Source organism: Myxocyprinus asiaticus, chromosome 8 (assembly GCF_019703515.2).
Source record: "Myxocyprinus asiaticus isolate MX2 ecotype Aquarium Trade chromosome 8, UBuf_Myxa_2, whole genome shotgun sequence".
Lineage (NCBI taxonomy): Eukaryota > Metazoa > Chordata > Actinopteri > Cypriniformes > Catostomidae > Myxocyprinus > Myxocyprinus asiaticus.
Genome location: NC_059351.1, coordinates 30,456,716 through 30,478,841, shown reverse-complemented (window position 1 = coordinate 30,478,841; position 22,126 = coordinate 30,456,716). Strand labels below are relative to the sequence as shown.

At 40.6% G+C, this 22,126-nt stretch overlaps 1 protein-coding gene across 1 annotated transcript in view; it reads right to left on the bottom strand.

The window, feature by feature from the left end:
* LOC127444913 (neuroligin-4, X-linked-like) overlaps positions 1 to 22,126 on the bottom strand; it is a 622,028-nt gene that overhangs the window by 502,194 nt on the left and 97,708 nt on the right. The gene's annotated exons all lie outside the window — the stretch shown is intronic.

Genomic DNA, 22,126 nt, shown 5'->3' with positions numbered 1-22,126 from the left:
TGCCGGCCCAGTACACGCGCTAACTAAGAGCCCGGTTCTGGGGTAGGTGCTCCGCATGTGGCGGTTCCCTGTAAGGCTAACCCCATGCGATCTATATCTTCCGCTAGTTCGTTTCCCTACTGGCAAACTGCGTCTTCCTTGGGCAGAGCCCCTCAGTCTCCATGTTGTAGTAACTCCTCCCCCATTGGGTAGGATCTACCTTGAAGGCTCTCCACATGGTTGGAAAGACCATGTGATGTATTCTTCCACTTAAATATCCCCCCCTCTCTTGGGGCGAGGTGTGGTCTCCGCGGTGTCCTCCCCTTGGGAGGGACACCCCCCGACTAGACCTGGTGGCCCAGTCGGATAATCCCCCTTCTTTTTTAGGGAGTGGAAAAAGAGAAGGGGAAAGAGGCCATGACTGGGTTAAGCCTGTCTCTATCTCTGGGTAGTCGACTTGTCCCCAAAAAGGGCCGTTCGACACTCATAACTGAGTTGGGGGAGGTTACGTGTCGACCTGGTGTGCTGGCTATGAGGCACACAGCAAGTCTGCCCACCACACACCGCCAGTTCACGTAACACAGTTCAGCCTTGTGGCGTTTTGTATAGGGACCCCTAGTGTCACTACATCAACACCAACGTCGAGTGAGTGACAGATAGGGAACGTCATGGTTACTGGTGTAACCTCCGTTCCCTGATGGAGGGAACGAGACGTTGGTCCCTCCTGCCACAACGCTGAACTACCCGCTGAAATGGCCGGACCTTATATCGGCTCCTCAGCGTAAAACCTGAATGAGTGGTTGCATACCAGCTCCTTTTATACCCGTATGTTCGGGGGAGTGGCATGCAAATACCACTCGCCAATTTTCATTGGCCTTTTATCAAAGACCAGAGGTGTCTCGGGCTCCCAAGAGTGACCCCTAGTGTCACTACATCGACACCAACGTCTCGTTCCCTCCATCAGGGAACGGAGGTTACACCAGTAACCATGACGATTCATTTGAACCGATCAAAAAGATTCAAAAAAACGTTCTGAATGATTTGTTTTGTGAATCGTGAATCTGTATCAAAATCACAAGTGAAGCACATGCCGGACAACTTGTGTTCCGTCCTCTGTCTCCACTGGGGAAGACAAGAAATTGCCCATGTATGTAATATTTTTTTTTTATTATTTTTTTTTTTTCCTAATTAATTTGATAAGTTTAGGCTTAAACATTATGAAAGCTGTGAAATAATGATGCAGTTATGTGTTGTCAGTCCAGGAAACATGTTCATTTAAAAGTCAATCAAACGCACTTACCTTTTACATTTGACCAAGGTGGGATGTGTGTGAGTAATTACCAGCGCTCATGAAAATGTCTAACGATATTTATTTTTATATTTTATTAAAAATATATGAATGGTGCTTGCCAAAGCAAAACTAGCTTGTTCTGGGTGGTTGCTAAAGTGTTTTATTTGCTTTGTAGCACATTTATGTTACCGTATGTGGTTACTAGGGTGTTCTGGATGGTTGCTGGGGCATGCTATGCAGTTGTCAAGGTGATCTGCTGTGTGTTTTAGTGCATTGCTACAGTATATGGTTGCCAGGTTGTTACTATGCTGTTGCTAAGTTGTTTTCTTTGTTTTTAGCACATTGGTCTGCAGTTGCTAGGGTGTCTAGGTGGTAGTCAGGTTGTTGCCATGCTGTTGTTAAGTTGATTTAACTGTGTTTTTTGCACATTGCTATGCAGTTTCCAGGGAGTTCTGGGTGGTTGCTTATTGGCCCAAATGAAAAGAGCCCAGTCTCTATTCTGGTCACCAAATATGACTCAGCTCCCTCCTTCAGTGTTACAGTTTGTTATTGTTGGGCCTCATGTATTCAGATAGAAGACAAAGGCAGGCCTAACACAGTCGTAAAACCTAACTCAGGCCCCCACATACCAGGTCATAAATCTTTCTGATAAAAATCGCGCCAAAATCAAACAAAGGGAGTCCAAAACAGACTACAAATCCCATGAAGCCTTGCTCACTAAAGGATCGAACTCTCAACTCCTATTGGATGAGGCACACAACAGAACGTCCCTCAACCATGACATCATCAGGAGTAAAAATACCTCTGAAATGCTTCCGGGATTTGCTTCCAGCAACTTTGCTCGCCGTGTGTAGACGCAGCTCATCGCTGCTCTCAGGTGCAGCCTCGTGGCACAAGGAAGTAACATCCGACTTGAAACTGCGGCCGTACAATCTCCATCTCGCTGGACGAGTTGAGATTACTCGTCCACCACGTCTCTGAGTGATAAACTAACAGCTGCTTTCTCTCCCACAATCGTGAAATCGGCTTTGGGGCCGTCACTTAATTCTCTCTCTCTATCTCTCATATTAACCACACACACACACACACACACACACACACACTTGACCCCTCACAAACATTCTGGCACACATTTTTGGCTAGTAGATAGCTTCGTGATAAAGCTCAGCTTTGTCCCTAAGCTACCATTGACTGGTTTATCTCCGCCCACATTCGCGGCCATATTCCCTGGCCGGAAGTCTCGCGTGACATACTCTCCACGAGAGTCATGTCCGCCATTTTGTGCACGGCCCTCCTTACACACACACCTTATTTGTTATAGGATTATTTTAGTTTCCATATCTAATCATATCACTGTTTAGTCTGTAGTTGTCAGTCGGAAGTTTATTGACTGCATTGTATTAATTATTAATTGATATTACTGCATAAATATACTTTGTTATATTACAAAGAGACGTGTTTTGATTTGTTTTGCATACACCTGTGTCATGCTGATGGGATGTCAGTGCTCGGATTCAAGCCTTCATTCATTGTTTTTTTTTTCCGAAAATCGATATTCTTCGGATGTCAATTTTCCTAAGAAAACAATCTAATATTGAGACTGTTATACTATCTGGTTATTAGTCCCTGATTCCAGGGTGCTGCCCCGTCAATATTAATCCTTATTAATATTCTATTGATTTTTGATAATTGATAATTATCTTTGATGATTGTTAAATTTGAATGATCAATAAGCTAGTGTTAATTTTAATGAATGTTTCATCGATGTTAATGATTGGTGATTATCTTTGATAATTGTTGATTTAAAGGATTAAAAAAGCTAACATTGATTCTCATCAATGTTCTATTGATTTTAATAATTAATAATTATTTTTGATAATTATTAATTATTGCTAATAACCAAACCTGCTCCTAAACATAGCACACTACATTTACTGGAGCTCCATATGAGGTTTTAATGAGTTAGATTCAATTAATTAATTTAAATATTAATTAATAACTAAAGAAATAATTATCAATTATTTCTGATAGTAACACTGATCTAAACAACCAGTAAAGCCCTGCATTATGGACTGTTCCCTATCTGTCACTCACTCGACGTTGTGTCGATGTAGTGACACTAGGGGTTGCCCTTGGGAGCCCCAAACACCTCTGATCTTTGAGAAAAGGACACTGGGAATTGGCGAGTGGAATTTGCATGCCACTCCCCCAGACATACGGGTATAAAAGGAGCTGGCTCGCAACCACTTATTCAGATTTTTTCTTCGGAGCCAAGTGGTTGTGTTCAGTGAGATGAATCCTCTGCCGTTCCATTCACCTCTAAAAAAAGAAATGCCCCTGGGCGCTTCGACAGTCTAAAAGAGTATATATTCTTGCAATAAAAGAATATATTTTCCCTACTAAAAGAGTGGCACTGACAGAGAGTGTCTTTTTAAAGATGCCTTTGCGTCTGTGTTTAATTCCTGGTTGCGGTCGTTACCTCTCTGCTTCCGATGGCCACGATCGCTGTCTTACATGCTTGGGCACTGCCCACGCGGAAACAGCGTTCGTGGACGGGTCATGTTCTCACTGCGAGTACTGTTGTGGAGCATGGAAAACGTTTCTTCCCCTCTCTGTAAGAAACTCTCAAAGTCAGGAGTATTGAGCAAAACAACAAACCCGAGATGTCAGCTGAGATCTGACTTGCTCGGTCTAAACCCTCCTGTCTTATACATTTTGTTATCTAGCATTACTTCATGCCCTCTTAATATTTTTTGTATCAAATGGATTCAGCTCACCACCATTATTTCACAGAGCCTCTAACTTAATTTTAATGGTGGAAACCTGGCTGTTAGTTCCTTTTTTTAAAAATAACCTTTTAAATTCATTTATTATGAAAGTATACATTTTTTATGAATAATACGTCATAATCTGAGCATATAGTTAATTTGACACAACCAATAATCAATCTTTTAACTTTGCGTACTTTCATGACTCAGTACCATTGTTCTGTGCTTACAGCTGAGTGCACAGATCATTCTTGCAACATCAGCACTTTCAGTGTCCTTAAATGCCCTTTCCTAGGTCACACACAGTCCAGGCTTATGTTAGTGCTTTTCTATAATCTAGTACATTTTACTATAAAAATCAACTATATATTCCCTCCTTTGAGACTTACAGAAAGTCTCACCTTCTATTTGCCCTTTTCCCAGAGTGCATTCTCACAAGCCAGGCTCATTTATTCCTTTCAAGTGACCAATATAAGTCACACATTCTTCTAACAATGCCTATACTTATGAAACTGCACTCCAGAGGAACAACAAGACCAAACATCTCTCTCCACAACTGACCAGTAGAGTCTTGCTCTTGATGCTAAGCACTGAGGTGCTCGTCAATCCTGTCTTGTGATGTTCAAGTCTCTGGATCTCCAGTGGCACTTACAGTGATTTTAGAATTCATAAAGGTACATTCTATAGTACTTTACTTGATTATTAGTACCTTCAAAGATGATTGAACAACACATTTATAAAGTGCATATAATCAGAATAATCACAGTAAACCTTTTATCTCAAAGTCTGGTTACATTACATAGTTACATTACCTCATATCATGGATAATGATCTGCTTCAAACCTTCATCATTCCCTTCATGGATTGATTAAACAACATCAATTAAAGAAAATTATCACTTCAGGAAGGGGTATATGCCAAAATAATAAACATAATACCCTCTAACTTCCTGCCTACTCTATCCATCTAGAGGACTACCTAATTTTATTATAAAAGAAAATACAATGAGTATACTGACTCCCTTGCTATTTAAAAACAGGAGAAAATTGAAAATAAAATGTAAAAAATAAAAATGCACCCCTTCCCTACCTTTTTGTGTCATGCCAGGGGTTTTACTAGAATTCATCCAGCTCATTCAGTCCAGGGCCTATGGTAAGCCCTATATCAACTCCAGATTGTTTCACCGACACATTGAGCATCTGCTTAGCTGCAACATTTGCCATCATTGATCTGAGGAGAGGCACAACACAACACAACAACACCACAAAAATAACAATAGCTACAGCCATTATTATTCCTATTTTAGTAAGCCAATCTCCCCAGGATCCAAATAGGTTGTCAAACCGTTTGCCAACATGTTGATCTCTCCCAGCATTAGCAGTCACTTCCTCTCGTAAGTTTTTCAGCTTTTTCATGGTTATGGTAAAGGATCCATCAGGAGCTGTATTATTTGGGATATAAGTACAACAATCAGCTCCAAACATTATACAAACCCTTCCTTTTTCTGCCAATAACCAGTCTAGGGCCTGTCTATTTTGCCATGTAATTTTGCTGGTTGCAGCTAACTGATCACCTAAGGCCTTTAATGCTTCATCAGTGTAATTAATAAATCTCTGCTGATTATAATAAATGCAGTTGATCCACTCTGCATTCTTGTTGGGTGTTATCCACACAAATATAGACTCAAAGCCTGATTTTATTTAATCTCTGGCCTTAAATTCTTGTGGTATTCCTCTTGGTTGAACAATTGCATCTATTATTACATTAGGGTCAGGCTGATATGCTCTTTTCACTCTATATTTGCTTTGCCCAGTTTTGCTAGATGCAGTCAGGATGTCAAGAGTCTTTCGGGTCCCATGTCAACATAGTGACTTATTGTGCTAGTCTTATTCTAGTGTATATTCCCCTCCATTTTTTTGGCAATGTAGCCCTCAATTTCTTCCCACCACAAACCCATAAATAATCTGCTACAGCTACTGTTTGGTCCTCATGAAATTTTATTAAAAAGTTTGGTTTACAGTCCCTACACCCTCCCACCAGTTTGTCTTTGGGCATTTTAATTGTCCTGTTGGTATTGCTCCTTGTAGTGTAGCTTTTGCTCACATTGTATAATAGGTGCTAGTTAAATCTTCCCACACTGACCTGTCCTTTTGATTTATTAAAGCACTCATATTGACGTCCTGGGTCTATTACATATGCTACTGGTTTGTCCCTTTTGTTTGCAGGCACTCGAACATCTAGGCTTATACATTCACCTCCCCACCCATTCACCTCATAAAATATGTAAAATGCTGGATTGCTTAATATAGCTAAACACTCAGCTGGGCAAAAAGGTATTCTACCTGTTGCATTGCAATATTGTTTATAATGCTGTGCACATTGTGTATAATAATGGGGACTGGGCACTACCATAAGTTCTTTCAAAGGTGATGGTGAACATAACAGACAGTTAGACATTCCTGATTGTTTTGCTGTGTAGACTGCCCATTTGAACCAATCGTTATGATGTGCACTTTCTAATAATTCTTCTTTTGACAATGTCAGGTCAGCCTCATAATCTGTGTCATTATTGGGCATTGCTAATGGTAATTTTGTAGTCTGATTTTGTGTTTCCTTAGTAGGTCGTAGTGGCAGTGGCAATTTGATAGATTGATAATCTATTCCTCCATTTTGATCCTCATAGTCTTCTGCATTTAAATACCTTATTTTATTAGATTTGTTTTCTGGCATACTTGAGTTGACTTAATGGAAGTGGATATCACCAAGCTCTGAGAGGTCGATTGTTCAAAACTCTCCTGGCCCTGGGGAGAAGTAAGGTTGAGAAGGCCCTGCCTGCTCTGAGTCTGGGGAGTGGTCACCGGAGAGTCGTGGGGAGTGGAGGCTGGGAGACCCTGGGTCTGGGGAAGTCATTGCAGTAGGTGTACCAACACCAAGATCCATAGCAGAACTTTCCTCACCCTCCAGTTCTGACCCCAGTGGCTGCCGTACATCCGAACACTCTAACGGATCCGAAGGAGACCGCCGAGCAATTTGCATCTTCATCCGTTGGCCTACAGAAGTGAAGATATTAAAGATTTCTCTTCCATCTTCAATCAAGTCGACATTTCTGAGTTCTCCGCCAGCCCGCCGAGAATCAACAGCCGTACCGGCCGCCGACAATCAACAGCCGTACCGCCCGCCGACAGCGCGAGGAAACGACCTCTCGTCATCACACGAGCCTCAAGGAACCGGGTCAAAGTTAAAGGACAGAGGAAAACACATTCTACCTGTGTCCTCATGCGGTTCAAGTAAGAGGTTACGTCTAGGCAGAGATAGAATATTATAGTGTGTTATTCTTGTGTTTCAAGGATTTTGCTTGTACAGTTTACGGACCGCCATGTCCGCTAATTATTAATACTCAGGGTATTGATTATCACGAATTTGTTTTGCTGTATTGTGGTCCAACCAAATTGGACTGTTGTGCATTTTCGCCATCGCGGGTGAGACAGCAACTGAGTTCATCCATTAAATCGTAAAACCGCGTCTCTGAGTGATGAACACGGCTGTTTTATCTCCAGCTATCGCAAAATCAGCTTTCGGGCTGTCACTTAATCATCTCTCTCTCTCTCTCTCTCACTAACCACACTGACACACACACACACACTGTCACACACACACCTTATGTGTTATAGGATTATTTTATTTCCATATCTAATCATATCACTGTTTAGTTTGTAGTTGTAAGTCGGAAGTTTATTGACTGCATTGTATTAATTATTAATTGATATTACTGCATAAATAAACTTTGTTTATATTACAAAGAGAAGTGTTTTGGTTTGTTTTGCATACGCCTGTGTCATGCTGACGGGATGTCAGTGCTCGGATTCAAACCTTCATTCATTGTTTTTTTCCCCGAAAATCGATATTCTTCGGATGTCGATTTTCCTAAGAAAACAATCTAATATTGAGACTGTTTTAATATTCGGTTATTAGTCCCTGATTTCAGGGTGGTGCCCCGTCAATGTTAATCCTTATTAATATTCTATTGATTTTTGATAATTGATAATTATCTTTGATTGAATTTGAATGATCAATAAGCTATTGTTAATTTTAATTAATGTTTCATCGGCGTTAACAATTAACGATTATCTTTGATAACTGTTGATTTAAAGGATTAAAAAAAGCTAACATTGATTCTCATCAATGTTCTATTGATTTTAATAATTAATAATTATCTTTGATAATTATTAATTATTGCTAATAACCAAACTTGCTCCTAAACGTAGCACACTACATTTACTGGAGTCCCATATGAGGTTTTAATGAGTTAGATCCAATTAATTAATTTAAATATTGATTAATAACTACAGAAATAATTATTAATTATTTCTGATAGTAACACTGATCTAAACAACCAGTAAAGCCCTACACTGGCATGGGTCTGCCTGTTAACATCTCATGCGGTGATATATTAGTGATTATGTTGGTCTGCATGTGATATTTCATCAATGCAAGGGGTAGAGCATCTACCCAATTGAGCTTGGTGTCACGACAATTTTATTGATCTTAGCTTTGAGAGTTCCATTCTTTCTTTCAACCATGCCCTGGGATTGTGGATGGTAGACACACCATAGCTTTTGCTTTATTCTCAACTGTTGTATCACTGTTTTCACTGTTCTTTGAATGAATGCTGAACCATTGTCAGAGCTAATTTGAGAAGGTACACCAAATCTTGGAATGACCTATCTGGTCAAAAATTTTATCAAAGTTTGAGCTCCCTGGTCTGCTAATGGTACTGCCTCTACCCATCTGCTGAATCTGTCTATTATCACCAACATATATTTTTTTCCTTTTATTGATCTTGTCATGTCCACATAATCCATTACCAGATGTTTAAATGGCCATTCTGGCACGGGTATGTGGCCTATTGGTGCTGATGTACCCTTTCTGACAATGTTTTGGGCACAAATGTCACATTCAGCCAAATACTCGTCTACCATGGCCTGTAGGTATGGGGACCAAAATCCCTGTCTTTTTATCTTCCTTATTACCTCCCCCCTTGCGCAATGGTCAAAACCATGCGCATCAGAGATTAAAATAGTAAGGAGTGCTGTTGGAGCAATCATATGTCCTTCATGAGACTGCCATATGCCATTTACATCCCTGCTCGCACCTATATGTTGCCATATGGTATGTTCATAAGGGCCAGCTTGCTGTTGCATTTGTGCAATATCATCTAATTGTGGCTGAGGCTGAAGCAAAACTGATACAGGTGCCATCACTGCTACTTGGCATCCCAAAGCTTTTTTGGCATGTAAGTCTGCAGCATTATTTCCCTGAATAACAAAATCATTGCCTTTTTTATGTGCTAGACATTTGATGATAGCCAATTTCTTTGGATGCCTCATGGCTGAAATAAGCTTGATTGTATTGTCACCATGTTAAATTGGTGTCCCATCAGTCTTTTTGAACCCTCTTTGTTTCCAGACTGCTCCAAATAAATGGCATACTCCATATGCATATGCAGAATCTGAATAGATATTAACAGTTTTATTTTTAGCCAGTAGACATGCCTCAGTCAATGCTTTTAATTCAGCCAATTGTGCTGAGCATGGTTGCTCACAGTGCTGCAACACGATTGGAATGATAGTTTTGTCTTCTCATTTGACAACAGCATATCCAGCATGATTTCCTAGATGGTCTCTGAAGCATGACCCATCCACAAAATAATCTGCTTCTGCTTCTTTTATTGGTATTGACTCTAAATCTGGTCTTAAACGAGTGAAAGCTAAAGAGTCTATTACGCATTCATGAGGTGTTCCTTCCCCTTCTAGGGGAATGAAATTTTCTGGCTTTATTGTTGTACATCGTTTTATGGTAATGTCTGGGTAAGTGTCGAATATGTCAAACATCTGGCTTGCGTTAGAACGAATCTACCTTGTTCCAATAGCTCTGTCACTTTGTGATGTGTGAAAATTATCACTGGATAAGCCCATTGTCACATGGGAAGCTTTATCATAAGCAAAATACACTGCTGCAAGTCCTGGATAGCATGGCGGGTAGCCTTGTGCTACATTGTCCAGTTTGGTACTATAATAAGCTATTGGTTGCTTTATTCTTCCACTGCAGGTCTCTTGCATTAAGACTGCTGAGGCATATCCATCTCTTCTATCTTCTACATACAGCTGAAATGGTTTAGTATAGTCTGTTTCATCAGTGTTCTTAAGGGTGCTGTTTTAATGGCATAATTTTCTGTCTAATCTGCACTAAAACCTGTCATACCCAAAACGGTCATCATTTGTCCCACTGTTTGTGGTTGGGGCACTTTACTTATGCCTTCCAGTTGGCTTGGTGATATAGCTTTAGTTTTATGCGCAATGATTCATCCTAAGTATTCAACCTGTGGTAGGCAATATTGTAGTTTCTCCTTTGAGAACTTGTGACCTCCTTCAGCTAATTTAGTAAGCATTTTGATTGTATCTTGGTGGCATTGCTCTAGTGTTGTTGAACAAATCAACAAATCATCTACATACTGTATCAGTGTGCTATCCAATCAAAACTTGATTGGACACATGTGGTGAATGTTTAAATCTCTGGGGCATTCTGGTGTATGTATAACATTTACCTTGATAGGTGAATGCAAAAAGGTATCTGCTTTCCTCTGCTAGAGGGATGCTGAAAAAAGCAGAGCACAGGTCAATAACAGTAAAATAATTGTCAGCATGTGAAACATTAGTCAACAGCGTATGTGGATTTGGAACTTCAGCAGGCCACTCTTCCACCACTTCATTAACTGCTCTTAAATCATGCACTAAGCACCATTTTGACTTATCTGCCTTGATAACTGGTAATATGGGCGTGTTACAATGACTTACTGTTTCAATTAACACCCCTGCCTTATTCAATCCCTCAATTGTCTTTTTAATTCCCTCCACTGCTTCCTGTTTTAAGGGATATTGTTGTTTTCTTGATAGTTTTACTCCTGGTTTAAGCTTGATTCTAATTAGATTAGCAGATTTTACCAGACCTACATCTGTATCATGTTGAGACCACAGTTCAGCAGACACATGTTTTTCCATTTCTGACATTAGTTCAACTGTTCTTGACTCTAATTTTTCTTTTTCTTTAGTAGTCACTACAACCATTGGAATGCCTTCCATAGCAGTGTAACACAGAATTTTTAGCCATGTTTTATCTACAGATTCAAAGATTAAAGGATTTTCTGTGGCTTCCCACTTTTTCTTTTCTGCTCTTTTAATCATTGGTCCTAAATCTTTTGCCTGACTTCCCTCACTTGCATATAAGGTAACATGTGGAACTGAATTTGGTACTTGAAACCATTGTTCAATAAAGTTGCATTTCTCAATTTGTAGTGTTGCACCTTCTGGCCCTACAATTATATATTATGAACTCAAAGGCACTTCTTGTCATTTTGTGTAATTTAACCATTTCTTTTCAAACTCTGGGTCCCTTTCTGAATCATATATAATGGTACAATGAAACTCAGTTTTTGGCATGCTTGGTTCACATAGCTGTTCTTTAATGTATTTTCCCCATTTGTTTACTGTTTTTTTCTACATCCTTTCCTACATCTCAAATCAAATCAATCAAATCACTTTATTGTCAAACAGCCATATACACAAGTGCAATGGTGTGTGAAATTCTTGGGTGCAGTTCCGATCAACATAGCAGTCGTGACAGTGATGAGACATATACTAATTTACAATAACATCAAATAAACACAGCACAATTTAAACATCTGTTATACACATAATTACACTCAACAATATACAAATAATAACACACACTGTACAGTATACAATACACATTATTCAATAAAAATTAAAAATAAAAATATATAAAAAAGTATATATATATATATATATAGAATGTACAGTATTGTACTGTATTGACATTCAGGCTGTCGGTTGATAGTCAGTTGTTAAGAGAGAACATAATATAATAATAATAATATAATTTATGACAGTCCGGTGTGAGATATAAGAGTAAGGGTAATAAAGTGCAGTGCTGATGTATTTTGTTCGTGGGAGATCAAGAGTTCAGAAGTCTGATTGCTTGGGGGAAGAAGCTATCATGGAGTCGGCTGGTGCGGGTCCTGATGCTGCGATACCGCCTACCTGATGGTAGCAGTGAGAACAGCCCATGGCTCGGGTGGCTGGAGTCTCTGATGATCCTCCGAGCTTTTTTCACACACCGGTTTGTATATATGTCCTGAAGGGAGGGAAGCTCACCTCCGATGATGTGTCTGGCAGTTCGCACCACCCTTTGCAGTGCTTTGCGGTTGTGGGTGGTGCTATTGCTGTACCAGGTGGAGATACAGCCAGTCAGGATGCTCTCCACAGTGCAGGTGTAGAACCGTGAGAGGATGTGGCGGTTCATTCCAAACTTCCTCAGCCGTCTCAGGAAGAAGAGGCGCTGATGAGCCTTCTTCACAACGACTTCAGTGTGGACGGACCATGTGAGTTCCTCAGTGATGTGGACACCCAGGAACTTGAAGCTGCTGAATCTCCACTGGTGCTCCATTGATGGTGATGGGACTGTGTTCTCTGTCTTTTCTTCTGAAGTCCACCACAAGCTCCTTTGTCTTACTGACGTTGAGAGAGAGGTTGTGCTCCTGACACCAGTGTGTCAGGGTGTGTACCTCCTCTCTGTAGGCTGTTTCATCATTGTCAGTGATCAGACCTACCACCGTCGTGTCATCAGCAAACTTAATGATGGTATTGGAGCTATGTGTTGCCACACAGTCATGTGTGTACAAGGAATACAGTAGTGTGCTGAGAACACAGCCCTGTGGGGCTCCAGCGTTGAGGGTTAGTGATGAGGAGATGTTGCTGCCTATTCTAACCACATGGCATCTGCTTGACAGGAAGTCCAGGATCCAGCTGCACAGCGAGCTGTTTAAGCCCAGAGCCCGGAGTTTCTCATCTAGCTTGGAGGGCACTATGGTGTTGAATGCTGAGCTGTAGTCTACAAACAGCATTCTCACATAAGTGTTCTTTTTTCCAGGTGGGAGAGAGCAGTGTGTATTGTAGATGCAATGGCATCATCAGTGGAGCGGTTGTTGCGGTAAGCAAACTGCAGCGGGTCAAGATTGAGTGGCAATACAGAGCAGATGTAATCACTGATTAGTCTCTCAAAACATTTGCTGATGATGGGGGTCAGAGCAACAGGACGCCAGTCATTTAAATATCTCCTAACCAATATATGTTTGCTTGTGGCTCCTGAGGTTCTTGGAACTGTGTGACAGTCATTTGTTTGATGCCCCTGTTGTCTATATAAATGCCTTCTGGAGTGCACCAAATCTGTAAATTCATTTTACATATAGCATCTCTCCCTAACAAGTTGACAGGTGTTTGTTCTGATATTAGAATGGGAATTTTGATCTCTGCGTCATTTTCTTTTACGCTAACTGGAGCTGTCATTGGAATTAGCTACGTGAGTCCCGAGAATCCTACTGTCTTTACATATTTTCCAGACTTGGGGAGGTGAGAGGCATAATTTGGACTTATACATGTAAATGTAGCTCCAGTATCTAGCATGACTGGTATTGCTTTGCCCTCTATTTTAACCTGCAGCATAAGTTCTTGATCAGCATCAGATGATATCATTGGAAGCTGACCCCTCCCCGTAGGATCCTCTGGGCAGCCTCAGTACTGCCGTGCAAAGGCAAAAGGCTGTAACTTCGTTTTTGGTCGAAAATGAGTTATTTATATTTTTGAGACATTCAAGACCTCCTTTATCATGTGGATAAGTATCTTGAGTCAATTTAATTGTTTTTTCGAGAAAATAATGGGTTGTCTTAACAGTAACTTCCAAAAGCCCAGGATAAACCAAGGCAGAACTCCGTAACTCCAATTACCGCTCTTTGACTTTGTTTTGGAACGCTCAAATTGAGTTAGGGTACTCTGCCTTTGTTTAGCCATGCGTCAAAATGAAGTTACTGTGCCAGCATGGAGTTACTGTACTCTGCCTTTGTTTTTACATTAAAGTTTACCGCGTTTAAATTACGGTGTAGCCTGTGTACTGTCATACATCTGTCATTGAAGCAATCTGACACACACGATAACTGAATAAAAGTGTAGTAAACAAATATTGTTGAGTGTTTTTCTATAGCGTTTAAGGATGGCCTCTCGAGGGAAAATGATTTTTGAGATGGCTTTGAAACGCCGACATCAAGGTCAAGGTAAGAAATTGTGTAACACAAAAGATGCATTAGACAAACGAATTAGATAGATAGATCGCAATCTACACTGAATAAAAATATAAACGCAACGTGTAAAGTGTTGGTCCTATGTTTCATGAGCTGAAATAAAAGATCCCAGAAATTTTCCATATGCATTGATTAGATTAGATTAGGGCCTAATGAATTTATTTCAATTGACTGATTTCCTTAAATGAACTGTAACTCAGTAAAATCTTTGAAATTGTTGCATGTTGCGTTTATATTTTTGTTCAGTATACTTCATTTAGTTAGCTAGCAGCCTATAGCATAAATAGGTTACTCGGCTATCCAATGAATAGGCTACCAAACTGCTCCATATAACAAAGCACTGTAAACAAGCAAAGACTAGATAACTTGCCAGCAATAAGTAATCGTAAATATTCTCATAGTTTTTTTTAGTTTTTTTTTCCATAATGCAGATTATTCAGTCAGTGCCAGCCTGTCAGTGACAGCTGTCAACATCAGTGTCAGTGACAATCTGGGGCTGCCCACTAGTTGCACGAGTGTGGACTCGAATGCCATGACAGCGTAGCATGTAGCATGATCACACATAAAATCAGTAGTAACAGTTCGCAATTAAATCTGTCCTTCCTTTTCTAGTAACCCGATAAAATCCATGGCAATGAACGTCATCGTAGATGTTTAATCCACAACAATCCACAAGCATTCTGATTTCTGAGAATTATTCCTACTTGCTGGCATTCACATCAATCCACAAGTCTATCTTTTAGGCTAGGCTACTTTCATTCAGTTCGATGTAAAAGCACTTAGGCTAACTTATGTCTTGTATCCTTTTACGTTAGTGAACGCTGCAATAAATAAATTGGTTTCAAAACGGTATCCAACCACATGTATAACTATTTGTCTGGATGTCAGTTATGGTCAGATTCAGAAAAACAATTAATATAGTCACATTACTCTATATTATAGCCTTTGAGATTGGCCAATCCAGTCCACCACTCAGAGAGCTGTGCATTGGAGCATGGTAGCCAAACTTAACCCTTGATTGACCAGCTGTGGCACTACCTTGTAGGCCTGTGGCTCTATTTATTATCTCTTATTCCAATCCCATGCATTTTAAATTTGTACATGGTTTGTTATATCTTTGCATTCCATTATTAATTAAATTATTATGTTTACTCACTAGAAATGTGCTTATTTTGTATTTATTCATATAATTAAATGTCACCTATCTGCAGTCAACCTGTTAGTTTTGCTGCACACCAATTAAAGACATTCTTTACCGCTATGGAGGTATGTATCATGTCTAATGTATTAAAAATGCCATCAGAATACAACCAAAGCACAGGATAGCAATAATTACATGGCTATAAGTAATTGTAAATCATCCAAAATAAATGCCATGATCACTATATTTTATACAGGTGTTACTATAATGATTTTGTAAATGGTGATCAGCAACAAAATATTGATAATGTGGAAGTTACTGCCTTTTGCCTTGGTGTGAATTCTCACTTTTTGCAGACAATACAGTACAGTACAGGCAGAGTACAGTAACTTCAAAATAGGGGTCAAAATCAAAGTTTGAGCTCAAGATTTTTTTATGTAGATACATTTCATTACTAAAACATCTAATTGCCAGACTTCCAGTGTCCTACCTATAAAACATTTGGCTGGACAACCAAAAAACTTTAAAGTCATTTTTCTCAGTTCCACACTCTAGCGAGTTAAGGTCTTTTGCCTTTGTAGGGCAGAGTAGCCCTGCTGTGGTCCACACCATAGACTGAGTGGACCTGGTGCTGGAGCTTGGTATTCTTGCTGCCATGGGGCATTGCTTGGACTAGGGGGTTGTCTGCTTTGCCATGGATTAATAGGGCAATTTCTTCTGTTGTGTCCAAGCTGACTGCAGCCCCAACATATTATTGGTGGGCCATTAGTTCTAGGGCCACTGTTCTGTCTACCTCTTCCTCTTCCTTCCTGTTGTATTCTGTTCCAGTTTCCTGGTTGTTCTGGTTGCACATAGGTTACAAGCAGTGCTGGTGGCTGTGACGCATGTCCTGCTGGTGACATTGTGTTCTGGACAACAGGTACTGGTGACATTGCATTCTGCATAACAGGTACAGGTGATACCAGAGAAGACTGGACAGCAGAGACAGGCACATTCACAGGAGCCATTACTACTGATTGTTCTTCTTTCTCTTTGACTGTGGCTTGGATCTTCTTTTTCCCAGTTAGTTCTTCAAGCTGCAGTTGTGTTAGTTTTCTCTGTAGTTCTCTTTCTTGATGCTTCAATCTTAACTCATTTCTCCTGTATTGTTCTACAGCATGAGTCACATGTTCACAGAACTCTCTGTGTGATTTGGAGTTCAGTCCAACTACATCTTCCAGTTTTTCCTTCACTGGGGTTGGCATAGCATCCACTATAGCTGTTTTGAATAATGTAGTCATGACTGGGTCTGTTTCTGGGTTTTTCTCCAGCTCTTGTTTCCATCTTCTTAGCTGTCTTTGAATATATGCTGTAGGATTTTCAGTTTCACCTATTGGTTCGCCTTTCAGGGATCTTGGATCCATTCATGTTGGGTATTCCTTCCTCAATTCTCCCCACATGTCAGCACGATATCTGTCAAAGGCAAATCCATCCATCTTCATATCATCGGTTGCTCCTCTTAGATGCACCATTTTAAGGATCTCATTCATCTTGGATCCCCCTAAACATTTGGCTAATAATGCTTTGATGTCGCCAATCGCTAGGAGTTTCCCTGTTGTTTCTTCTTCAACAACCCTGATCCATTTTCCAGCCCCCTCATGGATGTCTGGAATGTGAGCTATCTGTCCATCAAGGTCCTGATTGGCCCATGGCACATACTGCCCTTGTGTGCCTTTAATTAAAATTGGCAAATGTGTTTGTATGGTATATTTACTGGGGGTGTCTGGATCCATAAGATATTTTTGCTGTTCTTCACTGTGTGGTTGCATGTCGCTTGGATATCTTCTGAACTGCTGTTCATAGTCCTGCTTTTCATCAAACATATCCCTGCCTCTTGGCTGGTCATTGGGCAGTCTCAGTCTGTCTAACCATTCTTTGGACAGATTCACATTGCTTGGGTATGCACTTGGGAGATGCATGCTTGTTGTTCTTACCAATCTTCTTTGTTGATCTCTTGTCCAACTTGGCTTTTCTTTTGGAACATCTTCAAGGACCAGGTTACCTGTGACATATTTATATTCTCTCTTAGGGCTGGTTGACCGTGCTCTACAGCTATCTTCTCTTCTCTTTTGCTGCTCCTTCACTAGTTGCTCCTCTAATACCTCTTGCTCCAATGCCTTTAGCTTTTTTGTTAAGTCACTCTTAGGTGTACCTCTAGCCCTTGGCCTCTCCTCCTCTTCTGTTCCTTGCTCAGAACACAGGTCTGCTTGTCTTTGTGACATTCGCTGTTCTTCTTTTTGTCTTTCTTGCATTTCAGCTAAGGCTGAGGTCACATGTTGACAGGTGTTGAGGGTCTCCATACCTTCTGAAGCTATGTTGCCCATGTCTTCTCTCAGGCTTGCCCCTTCAGTGTCCCTATCAGGACTGTTATCTTTTATGTCTATGTTCCCTTTTATTTCTACAGTCCCTGATATAGCAGGCATTAGTTTCACAGATTGGTCAAGAGGTGGTGCATAGGGAGGTGGTCTCTCTTTTTAACTTTTATCATCTGCTGGTCTCTTTGTCTGTCTTTCAGCTTTTATTAATTTTATCCCATGATTTTTAAAGAATTGCAACACATCCTGTTCTTTTTCTCTCTTATCTTCTCTTTTTTATTCTTATTTTTTGCTTTGTGATTTTTAATCAATGCTTCCATTTCTCTACACATAGCCACATCAAATGTTCCCTCTGCTGGCCATTTTGTGTTTAAGCCCTTTGTTCTTTTTCCCCATTTGTTAGACAGCTCCCTTATGATGTCTTTACATATTGGATACACTGAGCACATCTGTTCTACTGGTGTTGATGTCATTGTTGCTTACTTTTATTATGACAGTGTATCTTGTATTTTTAACATACCGCTCTAACCCCAGCTTGTGTTTACCCTTAACTAGTCTTCACCAGGCTGGTCAGACGAGGATCACTAAAAGTATCCAATCCCTGACTTCCTCTGGGCTTTTGCTGGGTGGAGGACTTGTTTTAATTGCTAACGTATTTTATTGGTCTTTCTTAAGTATTTCAGAATAGCATTTATTTGTTGTCTATTCAATGGTTTTACAGGTGTTTCCTCCTCTTCATCTAACATTTGCCAATGCGAATTATTCTGCATCCAGATAATGTCTCCTCCTAGGCTAATTATGTCAGAACTCCAAAGTTCATCTGCAGCAAACCAGCGACCTGTAGCAGATACACCCCCTACCCAATGCATAAAAGTGAGAGATGGGGTTAATTCTACTTGACACCCTCCCAATACAGTTACAGTAACATTTAATTCACTTCTATCACAATATTCTAAATGAAAAGGTTCAAGGAAGTCAATCTTCCTTCCCTTTCCACTTTGTTTAAAAGTCCCTTTCCTCTTCTTCCTCTCTTTCTCCCTTTCCCTCGTCTGTGTCTATATAAATCACTCATTATTTACAATGATTACTTGCTGTTATTTCTTTTTGTTTTAACACCCATATACTTCCACTTACAGCTGTTGGCTACGCTCTGGATCTCTGCCTATAACAATTGTTACATTCACTTTTCCCACAGTTCCATTTGTTGTGTAAAGTAGTGTTCATTTGCCATTGTTGTTGCTATGAAACAACACCTTGCTCTTCCACTGCACTGGACGTATGTCTGTGCTTGTCCAAAGGAAGCCACCGCTAAAGATGGTCACTCTTTGTATCCCTTTTGGCCATGGGCTATTTGAGTCCTTTTTGATGTACGGTACATATACTGGGTCAATTGGTATTTTTACTTCTGCACGTAATTGCCCCAATTGAGAAGGACTCAACATATAAAGTCCAGTTAGGTGGTGAACCAATGGTTCAAAGGTCAAATGTTTATCCACTATGGCTCTCCAATCTACTGATGGCCACTCCCTTTCTATTTCAAGCAAATTAGTGATTGTAGTCAATTTTTGCATAAATGCTTTTTTCTTTTGTTCTGTGAGATCCCATTTATCTATTCCTGTACAATCTACGTATTCAGATTCTCTCCAAAAATGAGTACTAATTCCCCGTGTTTCTATTATTAGTCTTCCTAATTCTAGTTTCTTTGAGCTATTTTTGTTTGTCAAAGTCAGAAAGAGTCTGCTTCCACATTAGGTTGCTTCTTAATGCAAAATTATTAATGGTCTGTTTCATTAAGCTTTGTAATTCAGAATCAGTAATAGTTTGCTGCCACATTTGGTTGCTGTGTAGGGGAAACACAGAGAAAAAACCTTGTCTGTGTCTCTGTGTGTTTCTGTCTGCTCGCTCACAGCCCCCCTTTCTTACTCGCTCTATTTGCCTCACTCAACCCCTGCCTTTTCACTCTTGAGCTCCACTGAATACAATGCAGCCTTTACAATGCTCCCACTGTATAAGAGAGAAAGAGAGAGAAAAACAGATGCTATTTCTTACTATAATTCATTCCTTTTTTCAACAAATGTGTTTCTTATCTGAATCATCTTACCTATAATGATTGGTGTCAGATAATTAACACCACCAGTGCTTCAGATTATTTCTAAACTTTTATAATCTTTATCATTTATCTATAATTTGTAATACTAAGTCTAATATATTTATTTCTTCACATCACACTTCTTATGAGAAAAACAGTTACATGGACACATATCAACAAACGCAGCCAACATGCAACATCAATATAACTGATTTGTACACAACTTAACACAAGCAATACATGTGTTCACAGCCACTTTTTTTCCCTTTTTCCCCTTTTTCACCCAATTTGGAATGCTCAATTCCCAGTGCGCTTTTAAGTCCTCGTGGTCGCACAGTGATTCGCCTCAATCCGGGTGGTGGAGGATGAATCCCAGTTGCCACCGCGTCTGAGACAATCATCCCACATATCTTATCACATGGCTTGTTGAGCACGTTGCCATGGAGACATAGCATGTGTGGAGGCTTCATGCCATCCACCGCAGCATCTGCGCTCAACTCACCATGCGCCCCATGGAGAACTAACCACATTATAGCGACCACGAGGAGGTGTGACTCTACCCTCCCTAGCAACCGGGCCAATTTGGTTTTTTAGGAGACCTGGCTGGAGTCACTAAGCACACCCTGGGATTCGAACTAGCGAACTCCAGGGGTGGTAGCCAGCGTCTTTTACCACTGAGCTACCCAGGCCCCCCAACACAAACATGTTTATAATCTTCAGCACATAATTTGAAATATCCAAATATCTTAACTATCACTATGCCCCTCTTGGGCGACCACGCCTCTTGCGTGCCTGCCAATTCAGCCCAAAATGCAGCGCTATTTTGAGAACAAGGCCAACCGTCCAATGTGGGCTTCCTGTGCCTCAGCCAGGTCAAAGGCCAACCATCTATGTGGACTCCTTATCATCTACTGGTGTCACTGCAACTTGCGGTATCCGCAGGTTTTCTAACACAGCCAATTCAGCCCACCTCCAGACTCCTGGGGTGCGGTATCCGTAGGTTTTTCAAACTTACCTATTCAGCCCTCTCAATATTGCTATCTTGACAAGCAGTGCCAACCATCAAAGTGGGCTCACTGCTTCTCTACCAGCTCAGGGGCCTCTGTCTCTGCAGGCTCCCCTTCGTCGCTGGCGCTCCACTGAGAGCGGTATCCGCTAAGTTTGTGCACTTCAACTTATTTACAAGACATATTTACATTTGCATGCATAGTTTTTGAAACCTGGAACCCAGTTCTTTATTTCATCCAATTAGTCATTTAATTCAGTTCAAGACTGGAAAAGCCTTGTTTAGAGTTACCACCTGGGCCAAACCTTGCAACAGACTGCACAAAAACACCATTTAAGCAAATGCTTACCTCAGGTTTTTTTGGCGCCACTGAGTCTGTTCAGTCAGTGCAAGGAAGCCCACAGCAGATCCCCCTGGCCCGGTGCCAGTCCCTTCGTGGTCGCCAATTTTATGTTGTGAAGCATGGAAAACATTTCTTCCCCTCTCTGTAAGAAAACTCTCAAAGTCAGGAGTTCCAGGTGTCAAAGGTTAGAGTTTATTAAGCAAAACAACAAACCCGAGATGTCAGCTGAGATCTGACTTGCTCGGTCAAAACCATCCTGTCTTATACAGTTTGTTATCTAGCATTACTTCATGCCTACGACCTCTTAATATATTTTGTATCAAATGGATTCAGCTCGCCACCATTATTTCACAGAGCCTCTAACTTCATTTTAATGGTGAAAACCTGGCTGTTAGTTCCTTTTTTTTAAATAACCTTTTAAATTAATTTATTATGAAAGTATATATTTTTAATGAATAATACATCATAATCTGAGCATATATAGTTACTTTGATTATTGGTTGTGTCAATTTTTAACTTTGCGTACTTTCATGACTCTTTCATTACAGCTGAGTGCACAGAGCATTCTTGCAACATCAGCACTTTCAGTGTCCTCAAATGCCCTTTCCTAGGTCACACACAGTCCAGGCTTATGTTAGTGCTTTTCTATAATCTAGTACATTTTACTATAAAAATCAACTATAGAACATGGCCATGGCAAAGTTGTGGTCGCAGCTTTCCTTCGTTAGAGGGAAAGCCACCCCAGTGGCTCCCCGCCTCGGTCCTTCTACCTACAGGTTTGAGGCCGCGTCGGTTAGTGCTGGGGGAAATTTGGGGACCCCAATGGGAGATGCTCTGCCGGGTAACTCCCCACGGACCTCCCATTCGGGGCTCTCGAAGTGGATAAACTCTCGATAGCAGCATCAGAGAGTGGGCTGGTTCAGTCTGACGCCGAGGACTTGACTG